Genomic DNA, 17,071 nt, shown 5'->3' on the forward strand with positions numbered 1-17,071 from the left:
CTGGTAACCTGGTCCAAGATGCCTTCAAACTTCAGTGAGCCAGCTACCACTCTGACCCACCCAACTACATGCACACTGCCACTTGCACATCCAGCTGTTTCCATCTTCGAGTGAACTTGGAGAGCCAAAGGACTTGGGTCCACTTGCCCAATTCCAGTTGTATAAGGTCACGCCCTCACCCAGAGTGCTATGTGCCTGGCACTACGGTTCCATGTCCTGTGCTTGAGCGCTCGCAAGTAGTCCCCTTCATCAAACTTGCTTTCCCCAAAGCCCTTCAACTCGTGAGCCGTACAACTCCAGTCCACCTGAATGAGTCCAGCTATACCCGTTTGCTCCTTCATATAGAGTGCTATCAAGAGCTCCCAAGTAGTCCCCTTCTTCAAACCTACTTTCCCAAGTCACACAACTCTGTGCTGCTCTGCAGCCGTTGTTGCTGGCCTGATTTGGCACGTTCCTGTAGCTTGGCGCTCCCCGGATTGCTCCAGTTTGGGCGGTCATGGGCCCCCAAAGTGCTTATGGCACCTTAGAACCCATGGGAGAAATTCCTTTGAACCTTTGCGGGGCCCGCTTTGCTTGGTTGCCCAGGGCTCTTGGTGCCGTCGTGCGCAGACTTACCGTCACCCAGGCGCATCTTCGGAGGAGAAGGTGACGCATGCACCACAACGGGCTACACGGCCACAAGAAGGGAAGCCCAGGGGTCTTGGTGCCTTTTCATGAATCTTCCCCAGGCAAAAAGGAATCTTTTAGGTATCTATCTTGTCTCTTCTCCGAACCCTATCGTGTTATATATCAATGGATAGCTATTGAAGAGTAGAATCTAAATATGTGAGGTCCGACAAATTTGGAGTTCGTTTGTAAAATTTTTATCCGGTGTCCCCTTTTTGGAGAGAATATTCCGGTCAAACTTCCTTACAAGGCCCAAAAATGACCTCAAAAAATTCCTAATGCATATTCTCTAGGATGGTAAGGAGAAATTCAGAAAAACTATCAAAGTCAAAATTTTAGATAAATGATTAATTTCTTCCTAATAGGAATTCGTAATTAGTTTTGAATTCAGTTAAGCAAAATACTCAATGAATGAAATTCAGTAAAGTAGTAATTGAAATATTACCCTTCAAGAAAGATAGTTCAGGGGGAGAACCTTTTTAGACTCAAACCCTGAATCAGACTATGACCAAGACGTAACTCCTTCGTCAGTTTTAAGAAAAGATGATGTGACCAGTTCAGTAATCTACACTCAAATCACCCACCGAATCTGAAACTAAGTTGAGACCTTTGATTTTGATCTGAGGATTAAGAATTTAGAATTCGAGGAATTCTGCCAGACCTGTGATCTAGAAGTCTTGGGATACAGAATTAAGATATACTCATTGTATTCAAAAGAAAATCAAAACTGAAAACTTGCATAGAAACCTTGTTTTCTTAAAGGATTGTCTTACGCCAGAATGCTAGAGGGAGCATTTGGTATATGTGTTTTTTCTAAGGAAAGTTCGGTTGCAAAAATAGGTGTTCAAAGGACGGCTCATACATCAAAAACCTGCCCAGGTCTTGACCAGCTTGGGTATGGTGTAAAACGGTGTGCTTTCGGTACTTTAACATTCCTCCCCAGCCTCTGAGGATATCCAGTATCTTTCCCTGTAATCAATCCCCTCTTCAGAAATATAAAAGATCTTATTTCTGCCTATTTTAGCCTAGAGAGAGAAAATATTCTAGAGAGAGGTTATTCAGATTTTGAATATTTTTGGATGGAAAAATATCTCTTCTTATTAAAATAAGTTTCCCCGAAACAGAAGTTCAAAAAGATTTTCAGAAGGTGCATTAGAAATCAAGTATAATCTATTCAAGAGGCCTTATCCTAGGGGTCCAGATTTTCAAAAAATTTTAAATTAAGGTTTTGAGGGGCCAATCAGATTCATCCAAATGTGTGGAGAAGATAAATAGAAGAAATAAAGAAAATCCCCCCAAAAATGCGTAAATACTCACATAAGATGAGGAGTGGACTAAGGACCAAAGAAATTACTAAAAAAATGGATTTTTGACACCTCACAATGGGAAATTACTAAAAAAATGCATTTTTGACACCTCACAATGGGAATTCCCCCTCATGAAGGAGGCGCCTACTTCACATGTGTGGTGGAGTTTAAAATTATCAAAAATTAAGATATTTCATCTCTCCTCTCTCCTAATTCAAGTCTAGTTTCAAAAAGTAAGCTAAACTAACCTAAAAATGGTCAAAAATTGACCATTTTTAGGTCAAAACTGATCTGGAAAATTCTAGAATCAGTTTGCTTGGTTAGAAGCTCACTTTTTTCCTTAAATAGGAGCCTCCTCCTTTGTTGAAGCTTAATAGTGTTTTATGCACTATTACTCTACTCCTTCCAAGAGCTAAGAACTGTGAATTTCTTAATAATTCACTAGTTTTTGACCATTCCCTCTTCTAAAGAATTGGTGGCCACTCTTGTTGCAAACAAGAGTAGATCCGTCAAACCATCAAACCAAAGGAAAGCTCCCAGAATTTCATGTAAGTAAGAAATCTTACTTTTAATAGTTTTCTAAATTATTTGTTATCTTAAAATGATAAACAGATGCTATGCCTTCTTCGAAAGGCTTTCCCCCTCTCTCATTCTTAAATTCAGCCCTTCTTTATCCTAGATAAGTAATCTAATTGTTGGAATTAAACTTTTCATATTGTTTCTTTTTTAAAAGTGAAATTTGATTAGTTTAGAGTACTTAATACCAATTGGGGATAATTTTAAGTAATTTTAAGATAGGAAAAATTGAAATATGGTCAGCCATACAAAGGAGGTTATGGCAAAATTTTCTAAACATTGGTGAAGTAAGTTTTATCTTTTATTATTAAAAAGAGTAATCTCCACCAATTAATTGTGTATCCTAAAAGTGTTATTTTGATTTTATGCATAGAATGATGCATAAAGAAATTTATTTTTATTTCAAAAGAGTTATTCTCATCAATTTTGATTTTATGCATAGAATGATGCATAAAGAAATTTATTTTTATTTCCAAAGAGTTATTCTCATCAATTTTGATTTTTTGCATAAATAGGTACATAAAGTTCTCATCAATTTTGATTTTATGCATAGAATGATGCATTAAGAAATTTATTTTTATTTCAAAAGAGTTATTCTCATCAATTTTGATTTTATGCATAGAATGATGCATAAAGAAATTGATTTTTATTTCAAAAGAGTTATTCTCATCAATTTTGATTTTAAGCATAGAATGATACATAAAGAAATTTATTTTTATTTCAAAAGAGTTATTCTCATCAATTTTGATTTTATGCATAAATAGGTGCATAAAGAATTTATTTTTATTTCAAAAGAGTTATTCTCATCAATTTTGATTTTATGCATAGAATGATGCATAAAGAAATTTATTTTTATTTCAAAAGAGTTATTCTCATCAATTTTGATTTTATGCATAAATAGGTGCATAAAGAATTTAATTTTATTTCAAAAGAGTTATTCTCATCAATTTTGATTTTACACATAGAAATATGCATAAAGAAATTTATTTTTATTTCAAAAGAGTTATTCTCATTAAAATTGAATTTATGCATAGAAAGATGCATAAAAGATTTATTTTTATTTCGAAAGTGTTATTCTCCTTAAAATTAAAATTATGCATAAATAGATGTGTAAAGAATCTTTATTAAAAAAAGGATTCTCTTGCATTCTAAGAATGGATGTGATGAGATGGGATGTGAATCAGATAGATGAGAATGAATAGAGAATAGATGTGATGAAAATTGAAGTAATGAGAATGAGAGGTAGATAGATGTGATGATATATGATATGAATCAAATAGATGAGAATGAATGGATGGATAGATGTGATGAGAATGAGAGGTAAATCACTACTAGTCCATGGGCTCGTAGCGACGACAGAAGCGACGCAAAAGCGTGGCTTACGCGACGTCTCGAGCCGTCGCTACTACAGGCGTCGCTGTTGTACGTCGCTTAAGTGACGACAATAGCGACTTCTATAGCGATGCATATGCATCACATAAGCGACAAAATTTTAAAAAGTTATCTAACGTCGCTTAAGCGACGATTCGACATTACGTCGCTTAAGCGATGACGTGCAATGGAAAAAAACGGACAACTACAAAATTTATATACCGGTTGTTGATTCATTTACATTAAACATAATGTTGTCTATATTTTTCTCATGATCTACCTACTGTTGCTCTCTTTGTCACTTGCTATCTTCTTGCGATTGTTATTGCACTCCGTGCTATCGTTGTTTTGTGGAGATTGGTCACACACCGGTGCATAAACGAACATGAATTCTGGTAAACAACGATATCTAGATCTCTTTTATTGTTAATTTTTGAAATTGAAACACTAGACTAACTTTAACTATTTTCAAGCCTTACTTTATCTTTATAATACATATACATATACATATACATACACATATACAATGTGCATGCACATACATAGTACACACACACACATAGTAGTACATACATATGTTTAATGTTATGCATACGTAATGCAAGCATGCATGCATTATATATGTATGTATGTAAGACATTATGTATATATGTATGTATATCACATGTATATATGTATCTACAGTGTATGAATCCATGCGTGTGTGTATGTATATACATGCATCTATGTATGTATGTACATTGTATGTATGCATGCATGCATGCATGCATGTATGTATGTAAGCATTCCTGACGAACAGGAGCGGGGAAGGGGATAGGGCCATCCCGGGGATGGGACAAAGATCGACAGTTCAAAAAACTTTATTTAACTTCAACTATTTTCAAGCTTTACTTTATCTATATAATACATGTACATAAACATATACATATATAATACATATACATACACATATACAATGTGCATATACATACATAGTACATACACATATAATAGTACATACGTATGTTCTGCATACATAATGCATGCATGCATGCATTATATATATATATATATATGCACGGATGTATGTCATATGTAGTACATATGTCATATTATATATATATCTATATAATACATATACATATACATATAAATATACATATACATACATATACATACATATACAATGTGCATGTACATACATAGTACATACACACATAGTAGTACATACATATATACATGCATACATGCATTGTATATGTATACATAATGTATGTACATACATAGTACATACACACATAGTAGTACATACATATGTTATGCATACATAATGCATGCATGCATGCATTGTATATGTATACATATATGTATGTATGTATGTATCTCATCCGGCATCTGCTCTCATCCGGTATCCCGTACTCTCTTATTTTCGTATAGAATCTGACTGGTTTTTCGTACGGCTTGTGGAAGGTTCCTGTCCCGCATTCTTCCATACTGTCCCGCACTCTTCCGGATCTCCTCTGTACTCGTCTCTCTGCCTTCTGGAACTCCATTCCGGTCTGCATTCCGGTTCATATAGATATTCCGGCTCCTTCCGGATCCGCATTCCGGACCGTATTTTCCTTCAAAATGAAGACTAGAGAAGCAAACGGTGGCGTACTTCTATTACGTCCCAGACATGTTAGTAATTGACTCAAAATATATTATTTTACTAAGAGGCAAAATATACACAACCAAAAATTAAGTCTTTATGCCAAAATTTTGTATATACATGTCTATATCAAAAAGGGTCCTTACAATATGTATGTCATATGTATGTATGTATATACATGCATGTATGTATGCATGCACATTGTATGCATGCATGCATGTATGTATGTATGTATGTATGTATGCAAGTAATCTCGGCGAACGGAAACGGGGATGGACAAAAAACTACAATTAAAAAACTTTTTTAATAATAACTATTTTCAAGCTACTTGGTACATGGTACTTGGTGCACTGTACTTGGTACATGGTAATTGGTACATGGTACTTGGTACATGATAATTGGTACATGGTCCATATAGTAATTGGTACATGGTACATGATAATTGGTACATGGTACTTGGTACATGATAATCGGTACATGGTCCATATAGTAATTGGTACATGGTCCATAGTAACTGGTACATGATAATTGGTACATGGTACATGATAATTGGTACATGGTCCGTCCATAGTAATTGGTACATGGTACTTGATAATTGGTACATGGTCCATAGTAATTGGTACATGGTACTTGGTACTAGATTCGGTGCTTGGTACTTGATTTAGTATCAGGCTCCATAATGAAACTTCGAACTCGCAATTGATACATGATATATGGTATCAATTGGTCGGTCTAACTTTGGGGTACCTTAAGCAATAAACATGGGAACAAAGAAAGCTTTTTAGTGTTAGACTTGGTACTTAAGTTGGGTATCATGTTGAAACCTCGTACTTGCAAATGGTTACATGGTGAAGGTACGTGGTACATAAATTGGTACTTTGAAATCACGTGCTTTGAAACTTCATGGTTCGGATCTTTAAGCTTGAAAGTTAGCTTGAGTTGATACGTATCGTACAATCAGGGACCCCTGCAAAAAATATGAAAATCAAAAGCTTGTTAATATTAGAGCCTAACATAGAAAAACAGTCACTAGAACTGCGATAAAGTTTTTGATTTGTCTCTATCTAGCTTTCCAAGAGCTTTTGAGAATGCTTGCCAATCTTTTTCTTCTTTTGATGTGTTACATTGTGGACTCGCCTCTTTTCTTGTTTAGGATTTGTTTTGTTTTAAAACATATAGATAAATAAATAACAATCTAGCTTCTAGCACATACTTAGGCTAATTAACTTACCGACAAATAATTAATTGTTTGACAATAGACAAATTCAGCGATGCAACGAGAACATATGTCAATATATATCATCAACAAATATATGTACATGTGTCTATAGTGTGTGGTGATCAAATCCTCTCATATACAAAACAGATCACTAAGTATCACTACGTGAGCCATCACTACATGAGTCGCTACTATCAGACTCGGAATCATCATCAACATCAGCACTGCCACCACCCGTACCCCCAACCACAACACCACCATCACCACCGCCACCACTCGTGTCCCCACCTGGGATCACGCCGCCGTCACCGCCCGCCTCAGACTCTCGTCGTCGCCCCTCGGCCTCCTGTCGAGCCACCTCTGTCATGTCCTCCTCGCCATGTTGCTCCTGTATTACTTAGTGAAATCAAATAAGAATATATTACAGTTAATATAAAAATAAACCACAAAATAAATCAGTGATACCCACAAGTGGAACAGGCATGTCCGGAAGTGTCGCCTGCAAAGCACGGTACCCGTAGTATGTAGCGTACTCCATCTCCTGTGCCGTAGGTGCACGACCATAGTCTTTGGTCTGCATCAACACATAACCAAAGACTTATTGATTTCTTCATTCAATAATAGTATCTTTGAAAGTTAAAATTAGAACAATTTATACTCACAAATGTGGCCACAAATCCATCTCGACCCATCCGGCCTAGTCTAGATGTGTGACCAACTTGTAGTCGATTTCGTGCTACCATCTATGTAAATTTCATTAAACAAAATGACACAGATTAGAGAATATTTAGAATCAATCTATCAAAGTTCAAATTAATTCTAATATACATTAGCAAAGGCACACACATTCTGCTGAGGAAAAGTGATGCGTAGGCGTCTCTCCTTGAGGAAGTATTGCCATGTCTCCATGCACATATCAGCCCTCCTCTTGTTTGTCTCCACCATATAGTAGCGTCTGTTTATTTTTCATATTGCATACCATAGAACTTGTTAGATTTCAATGTTTTCTTTCATGCATTGCTTTTTTCTTCTCGATCATTTGATTAATGACTCGTGTTTTTATGGTGAGCGAGCACCGCCACCTGAGGAGCGACATCGACCTATGGTATGTGACTGTTCTCCCTTAGTTTTATTATTTGTTATTTTATAAATCAAAGGCCATATATAATGTAACCATATCATATATGTAGGTATATTCACTGGATGAAACGAGGATGACTTCACTATCAGTGGTGCACATGTCCCTCGCACACGGTGCGAACAGGTCACTTGTCAGCTGTAGCTCGAGGTTTCTCAACATCCTCTACCTCCTGCTTTGGAGGCCGAGACGGGTGGAGATCATCCTTTGCCTACTCGTTTGCATTCTCTAGTAGAGACGTATGATCGCAGACGATACAGGATGGCAGAGAGGATCACTTCCTTTAGAGGGAGTGGTTTTCAGCTTCTGGGGCAGTCACTAAATGATTGCTCCATCTACCATTAGTGGAGCAGGACGAGGCCTCTTTATTGCACAGGATTTACATGTGCCCCCTCGTTCAAAGGTCACCCTTATGTCTTTATTTGGACCTATATATAGATGGGGTCCATGGCATCAGCTTACTCGCTACATTTAGAGCATGAGTACTTATGGATTATGTCTCAATGCAGCCTCTCTTTCTAATAGAGGGATCACACATGCAGAAGAACAAAGACTCTATGTTGATGGAAGACCTTACTCTCAAGGAAACATAGCAGGTTTAATCAATAGTAGTCGAGGGATGAGTTCAAGAACCAATTGCACATTTGTGGAGTGTGAGAATAGTCATGAACCAGAACATATGAGGAGGGATGTAGAAAGATACATAGTTGTCAATGCTATTAGATCATTACGTGCTGGTGATGAATTAGGTCAATTATGGATAGCGTAGACCTCCACGAGCATCCTTACTAGATGAGGATTGAGAGCTTCATTGTATACATTTCCTAATGTTATTGGACCTCTTGTACCCTAATTCTATAGTTTAATTTGCACCACGTTCTCTATTGTCTCTATTTTAATTTGATAATCATTTTTTATTGTCTATAACTGTTTTGTATCTATCTTTTCTTTTATATAGAAGCATGCTATTGATATTGCCTTCAAATATGTAGATTCCGGATTGTGACATCGACAATATCACAAATCAATGTTCACATGACGTATCTCACATGTCAATAGAGTGCATGAGGATCCTATGCAGGAGTGATCCTAATACGTATGCAAGACTCAAAAAACAATATTCTTAGGACTTCAATAATGTGCGGGACCATATCTTTGATGACGATGATGGCATGTCTGATTTTATTGAGGATTGGTATCAAAATAATAGTGCGAGCGATATTCCTAATAACAACGAGAAGTATCTTCGAGAAGAAGCTCTAAAGCGTATCTACGCAGGAAGCCAACTGACACGACTCAGTGCAAGCTTACTTATTTTGAATCTTCAAAACCGTTTTGGATGGAGTAATATATCCATTTCAGCACTTTTGAAGTATGTAACAATCTAACATTTTTTTTAATCTAAATATTTTAGGAGTAATCACAATATGTTTTGTTCTTATTGATCATATTTTTAATGGACTTTGCAGGCTACTCTCTCAGAAGTTCTTGCCGACAAGCAATTCCCTTCCTACATCACATGATGAGGTGAAGAAGATGATAAGTAGTCTTGGACTTGACTATTCTTCTATACATGCATGTCCCAATGATTGTATTTTATATAGAGGTCAGTACGAGGATGGTGTGACATGTCCAAAATGTCAAACTCCTCGTTATAAAGAGGAGAAAGGTAAGGTCCCTCGAAAGGTATTGAGACATTTTCCCCTGGCACCTGTAAATAAAACATGTGTGTTCCAAAGTCTCGAATTAGCTAAGCTTATGACATGGGGAGCGGAGCACACAAGAGCAAAGATGGAGTAATGCAAATTCCATCAGATTGTCCTGCATTTGACCATATTGATCTGCGATGGCCAGATTTTGCAAAAGAACCACGCCATTTAAAGATGGGTGTAGCATTGGATGGCGTGAATCCATTTTCAATGAGATCAAGTAAATGGTCTACATGGCCAGTGGTAGTTATTAACTATAATCTACCCCCGTATCTCAGCATTAAGAAAGAGCATTTAATGCTCTCACTCTTAATTTTGGGAAAACAACAAGTTAAAGATCTGAATGTTTATTTGGCCCCTCTCATCGACGATCTTCAAGATTTGTGAAGAGGGATTGATGTCATGGATATGTCCAGAAGCATCGATCAAAGACAGTTCATTGTTCATGGAGTTTTAGCATGGACTATCCACGACTTTCCAGGATATGGTTTTTGCTCAGGTAAATGGTTTAAATATATATATTCTTTCATAAGTTTGTACGATGTTCATTACGCTAATCATCTTTGTTATGTTTTCCATGCAGGGATATGTACCAAGGGTTATAAAGCTTGTCCAATTTGTGGTGATTGGTTGAGATCGACTTATAGCAAAAACCTCAACAAAAATATATATCTTTGACATAGACGATTTTTATCTGAGGATCATTATCTACGAGACAGAAGGCAAGCCATACATTTTAATGGAAAGGTAGAAGAAGGGAGATGTCCAATACCAATGACACCAAAGGATTGGTATCTAAAGTGGATTGTTGGACCCGCTATTGATGGAAAGGTAGAAGAAGGGAGATGTCCAATACCAATGAGACCAAAGGATTGGTATCTAAAGTGGACTGTTGGACCCGCTATTGATCCGGAGTCAGAGATCATAAGCAGTTTCTACCCCTTGTTATTGATGGATGTACTACAAGAGGAGTCCGAGATGTGATATATCGCCTTGGATCGCTTGCAAGGTATTTATCGCTCATTAATTTTTAGTATAAAATTTTATTTCATATCTTCTTTATTCAATAACATCTCTAATATCTTCTTTCTTTTACTCTGATAGATGGATTACATCTAAAGAGATTGCCAAAGGGTCAATTCCACAAAAGAAGCGTGAATGTATAGAGCTTCTTTGTTTAATGGAAAAGGAATTTCCAACCTCCTTTTTTGCTATCCAGGTTCATCTTCTAATCCATCTAGTAGACGAGATAGATCTTGCTGGTATTGTCAGCACTTGATGGATGTTTTGGGTCGAGAGGTTTATGGGAGTATTGAAAGGTTATGTACGTCAAAAAGCAAGGCCAGAGGGTTCTATGGTGGCGGAGGGATGGATGCTTGAAGAATGCATGTATTACGTTTGTGAATACCTTGAGAAAACCGATTCTGAAGCTCCACGCGTATGGACAAATGAGTCGTCTTCTACCATGTATGACGAGGTATTGTCCGGAAAGGGAGTCCCTTTTCGAGTTAAGATCCAAGATAAATTGGATATTTCTACTTTCATTGTCTATAATAGCGAATGCATGCAACAATTCGTTGATGAGTACGAGGAGGAACTTGCAAGCAAACGAGTTGGTAGACGTAAAAAGAGGAGATCCAGACGTCAAACCAATGTAAATAACGACAGGGACGTACCTACTTTCATGGATTGGTCATACACCCGTATGCAACGTGCGGTTAGTGATCATGAGCCAATCTCTATGGAACAAAGAGAGTTCATGATTGGGTGTGAAAAACAGGTAACTTGTTTGGTTTTGAAAACTCTGAACTAAACAAATGAATCTTAATTTTTTTTAAATAATTTATGTTTTGGTGTAGGCTCGAATGTATACCAACATGTGGGCTTATGGACAACATCTTCGGATAAAATCTATTGACGACTTACATCTAACTCAGGATTCTTGCATTGTTGCCTCTTTTAAGCAATTATCACGTGCAAGTTCAAGAGACACAAATCTTATCGAGAGTGAACTTGGTTACATGGGAATCATAGTCGGCATTTATGAAGTATCATATCGTATCTTCAAGCAAGTAAATGAGATCTCTCTTCATGCAACAATAACATGTAGATTTCTTAAAGCTAAACATAATTCTAAGGTTTTGATTCGTGTATTTTGTTAGGTGGTTTTGAAGGTGGATTGGTTCCGTGCCGGGTATAAAGGCAATAATGCCACAATGAAAAGAGAACCGTCCGGATTTTGGTCCGTCGACTCCTCAAAGTTATTGCGTGCAACAAAAGAGCCTTACATTCTGCCAACTCATGTTGAACAAGCATTTTTTACAAGAATACAGATGCTCATCCATGGTGGCAAGTTGTGCATGTCCAACCTAGAGGTCGACACTTGTTTGATAGCGTTGACTCTGAGACAGCGGATCAAGATGATTTGATTACATCCTCGAATCTAGACACATCGACCTCATAGAGGTGTAGAATTCTTCTATCCATCAATCATGATGACATTGTAGCTGATGAGAACGACAATGATCCAGACTCTAACACTACAGACACCGAAGAGGAGGAAACAATGGATGTCGAGCCTACGGAGGAAATGAACATGAACACAAATTTAATGATCGAGGAGTTCAAAAAAGTCAACAAGGATAATGAAGATGAAATTTTATTGACGGTTTATCTCAGAGATGATGATGAGGACAGTAGTCTTACGTATCAACTCACGGATCGGTAAGATTTAATCTCAAAATCATTCATTGTGAAGTCTTGTTTTTTTTATTATAAACTTACTAACAAGGGTGGGTGGTGGGGAGTCTCGCAATGATAGCCTCATATGGCTAGTGTCGGGGTTTGATTCCCCTCAGACTCATTTTTCTTACTCTAGTTGTGTACAGGATTCTATCTCGCGTTTCTGTCAGAATACGCAACGGAGATGATGACCAGACCTGGGAACACAAGAGCAAAAAACACAAGCAGAAAAACAGCACAAGAGAAAGAGAGATGTAGGCGTGTAACTCTGCTCTGATATACACAAGAAGATTTCGAATATGATACAAATGTGGTATGGGGGCTGGGGGCCTATTTATATGCCCCCACATGTGCAGTCGGCTGCCTACAGCAGCAGGCCGACTGGCCCTGAGAACTCCACGACCAGACACATCTCCAATCGGCCAGATCATCAGCAGTCGGCCACCTCCCAGATGCAGTCATGGACTAGTTGGCCAGCACATGGGCTGCCTCCCAAGCCATAGAAAAATGGAAAACAAATATGGGAAAAATGCGGGGAGTGAGGAAAAATGATAAAACACCTGATAAGGATGGGCACACCCACAACAAAGGCCTTGGTGTATAAATCTAGATAGGAGATGACTTCTAACACCCCCTCTCAGCTCTTGGCTGTGAAACCAACCACTGGTGGGAGCTGGGGTGCCGCCTAAGCAAATCCTGAGAGAGCGACTTCGTGAAGAGGTCCACCATACTGTCCTCCGTCGAACAGAACTCTAGCAAGATGTCATCAGCAACAATCTGTTCACGAACAAAGTGCCTCTGGATGACCATGGGTTCCTTCAGTGGAAGCCCAAACCTGCAATGCAACCTCTGCATCCTCACCCCCTCACAAGCAGCATCACAAACAGCCCGGTACTCTGCCTCGATAAGGCAAAAGATGATTGTCTCTTACTGCTCCAAAAAACTACTCCTGGGCCTGAAGTAGATCCCCTCGTGTCCGAATCTCCTCCCCAAACCGAGTCACTCCAACCGTGGAGTCGGACTCCATCCAACAATCCCCCTCCTGTGTTTAGAGTCCATGATCCTTCACACTGCTCACAAGGATCAACACCTGTTATGGTGCACAAACAAGTCCTGGAAACCTGATGAAACCTGTCAACTCTGAATCCGAAACCACAAAGCCTGGAGAAACCACCTCCTTCTGCAAGTAAGCACTTGTCACTTGCCTGGCTTTCTGAAAGGTCCCCGTGGAAAGAACATCCTCATCAGAGCATAAGTGACCTGTTCAGTTTCCTCTGACTGACGAACACAAGAACTCCCAACATCAGTACTGGAAAGTTCCTGTGAACTGCTGCCATCTACTGGCAAGCTATCCACCATCTGGTCTCGGAAAGCCCGCACCTGCAGCGTATCCACACTTAAGTGGCCATTACCAGACTGCCACTCACAAACCTGAGGACCTGGGAGAGAGACTGTTGAAAGCCTGTAAACTCCATTCTCCACTCCGCCTTCCCAAACCACTTGGCCTGTTGCTTTGTCCCAAAGACCAACAAAATGCTCATCAAACCCCACCCGTATGCCAGTCTTGCAAACCTGATGCACTGACAATAGATGAAAACCAAGTGCCGGAACATACAACATCTGGGAGGAATGCTTCCCCTCTCTGCCATCGGGAACTATCTCCATCTTGCCCTCACTATGAACTGGGATAGTGGACGTATCCCCAGTAAGAATATGACCAGAAAGCCTGCAGAGATCCTGTAAACCGGAATGGGAAGAAGTCATGTGCCTTGAAGCACCACTATCGAGAATCCACTCCCGAGTATCCGTTGTTGCGGAGAGTCCTCCAATCTCCTCCCTTCCTAAAGAAAATGAAGCATCGGTGTCCATCACCTCCAGGTCCATCACCTCCAGATCTGCCATAGCGGGGATGTACTCTGAAAAGGGTGGGTGGGTGGGAACAAAGAAGAACTAAAACCTGCAAGTGGCTGTCCAAAAAATCAACCCGCCTTCCTCTTGCACCTTCTCTTCCCGATCAGCCCAAAACAGTCCACCAATCAGCCACAAAACAGTCCCCCTCTTGCTCCACAAATCCCAAGACCTATCTAGAGCCTAGGGCTCTGATACCATGTCAGAATACGCAACGGAGATGATGACCAGATCTGGGAACACAAGAGCAAAAAACACAGGCAGAAAAAAAGCACAAGAGAAAGAGAGATGTAGGCGTGTAACTCTGCTCTGATATACACAAGAAGATCCCGAATATGATACAAATGTGGTATGGGGTTGGGGGCCTATTTATATGCCCCACATGTGCAATTGGCTACCTACAGCAGGCCGACTGGCCTTGAGAACTCCACGACCAGACACATCTCTAGTCGGCCAGATCATCAGCAGTCGGCCACCTCCTAGATGCAGTCGTGGACCAGTTTAGCGGTCGGCCAGCACATGGGCTGCCTCCCAAGCCATAGAAAAATGGGAAAAAATATGGGAAAAATGTGGGGAGTGAGGAAAAATGATAAAACACCTGATAAGGGTGGGCACACCCACAACAAAGGCCCTGGTGTATAAATCTAGACAGTAGATGACTTCTAACAATTTCAACCCTAGTATCAGCACCTCAACCTTCAATACCCGCAATCAAGCAAGGTTCCCTGGATCGACTTGGCCTAGCAGTAGACCATCGAAGCCAACAGTCTTCTAGCATTTCGTGGCAGTAGTTCCAGCAGCACCCTCAGTGACTACCTGCAGTACCCTTAACCGCAACACACCCCATGCGGCCCATTGGTATCAGAGCTCTCTGGTGGTAACTTTTTGGTCTCATAGGTCATTTTGGCCTTTTGAAGATGTAAATATAGCATTTCATTTTGTTTCATTTCTCTCTCTCTACTTATCGTGCATTGTCGCGTCGATGACTCAGGATTTTACACATTTGTTTCAGCAACCACTTCCGACTCCATCCTGCCCCAAACTCCGTCTCCAGTGTGTTGATGACATATTTCTTGTCATCCTCGAGTTGATCGCTGCATTGCAAAATAAAGTCAGTAAAATAAAAAACTATAATTCATATTCTTTATGTTAAATAATACTTACTGCCATGGTATATGAACTCGTTGTAGATATGACATGCAAAGATCTCTCATCCGTCGTCTAAAGGCGATGCTGGCTCCGACCTGAAGGATACCCCCGTCAGGTGTGATGTTGCATGTGACACCCAAAGTCCCAGTGCACGTGCGCATCGGCACTGGTGGGGGCACTGGTGGTGTGGTACTCTGCCGCCGCTGATGCCTACGCGCAATACAAACATACGATATATTGAGATGTGAGTTCGTAAAAAATACTTGATATTTAATCCATAATCACCATAAAAGATATACCTGCGGGAGGAACGGCCACTACCCTGTGAATCAGGTGTCACCTGAGTACTAGGAGGTACATCAGGAGTAAGCTGCTAACTCTTGTGATGTGATGTAATTGGGATAGGAGTCCTAAGCAAACAAAGACATCAAAAGGATATATATATTAAGAATTATATATGTAAAAAATGGATGACATTACTATTTTATCAATCAAGAAGCTTACCGATGCGCAGTAGTATGTGCACGCCGAGACGTCTCCACTTCTGCATGTGGCTGGGAGGATGTACCAGGTCATACGGGCATACTGAATCTCCCAAGAATCTCAATCGCACCGTCTAAACTCGCATCATCCATCTCCACATAATCTGTCATGGCCTCTGACAGTGTATCTCCAGAAAGTCCAGTGCCTCGTAGCAAAGACTTGATGATCGCCAACTTCACTTTACGGCCGTGGTCACTCATCGTATCTATATATTTAAAACAACTATATGTCAGACTAGAGATACATTCTTAGAGAGGAGCTGAATACATTGTTAGAGAGGAGCTGAATACATTGTTAGAGAGGAGCTCAATACATTGTTGGAGAGGAGCTCAATCGGGCCAAGGCTCATATTGACAGCTTACCATAAGAGAAGGAAGGGCTAACAGATTACCCACGGTGAAACCCTCAGGCTTGGGAGGCAACCCTGAGGCGGCTGGTGAAACCGGGATATGGACACATAACACAGTAATTCTTTCAATTAAATACCTGGACTTTATGACACACACACAAACAGAATCCTCGCTCCCTCGCTCAACACCAGATTGGCCCCGAAGTCCGGCGCCCCTTGCAGTATTTATTTCTTCATTAAGAGATTGAAAGTAGAAAGCGGGAGTGCAATTGGGCACTCTACCTATTCCTGCTGAAGTTTACAAGCTCTGCAAGAATTTTGCCAGCACTAAAACTGTCCCAAAACAACTCAGAATGAATCCCAACTGACTGAGTTCACTTCCACAGGTCTCAACCTACCCATTTGAGTCCCAAACAGTGAATTTCAACTTGCTGTATTTTTTGTACAGACCTGTTTTCAGCTCTATACAACCGCCACACTGTCTTGGTAGACCCTAGCAAGGTCTGTCTGCAATCTGGCATCAACTGGGCCTTGGAACAGCCCCTGAACAGTCCAAAAACAGCACTGATTTAGTGCTGAATTGGACACCTACGTGGTGAGGTAACTACCCTCACCTGTTCCTGCTTTGGAGCAACAGTTAGCTGCTCCTGTTCCTGTCAAAGGAGGCTCTTGCCTCAGTCAAAAAGCATATTCCCCACACAGTTGTACATAATTCATGAGAGAAGCCCACTAGAGGGGTATTACCATAGCTGAATATAGGTTAA

At 39.8% G+C, this 17,071-nt stretch overlaps 1 pseudogene; it reads right to left on the reverse strand.

The window, feature by feature from the left end:
• Nucleotides 1-6,920: 6,920 nt before the first annotated feature.
• On the reverse strand, nt 6,921-16,158 carry LOC147632588 (uncharacterized; annotated as a pseudogene).
• Nucleotides 16,159-17,071: the final 913 nt, after the last annotated feature.

This window comes from Cibotium barometz, chromosome 13 (genome assembly GCF_041138505.1).
Source record: "Cibotium barometz isolate CiBa-2024 chromosome 13, ASM4113850v1, whole genome shotgun sequence".
In the NCBI taxonomy this organism is placed as follows: Eukaryota; Viridiplantae; Streptophyta; class Polypodiopsida; order Cyatheales; family Cibotiaceae; genus Cibotium; species Cibotium barometz.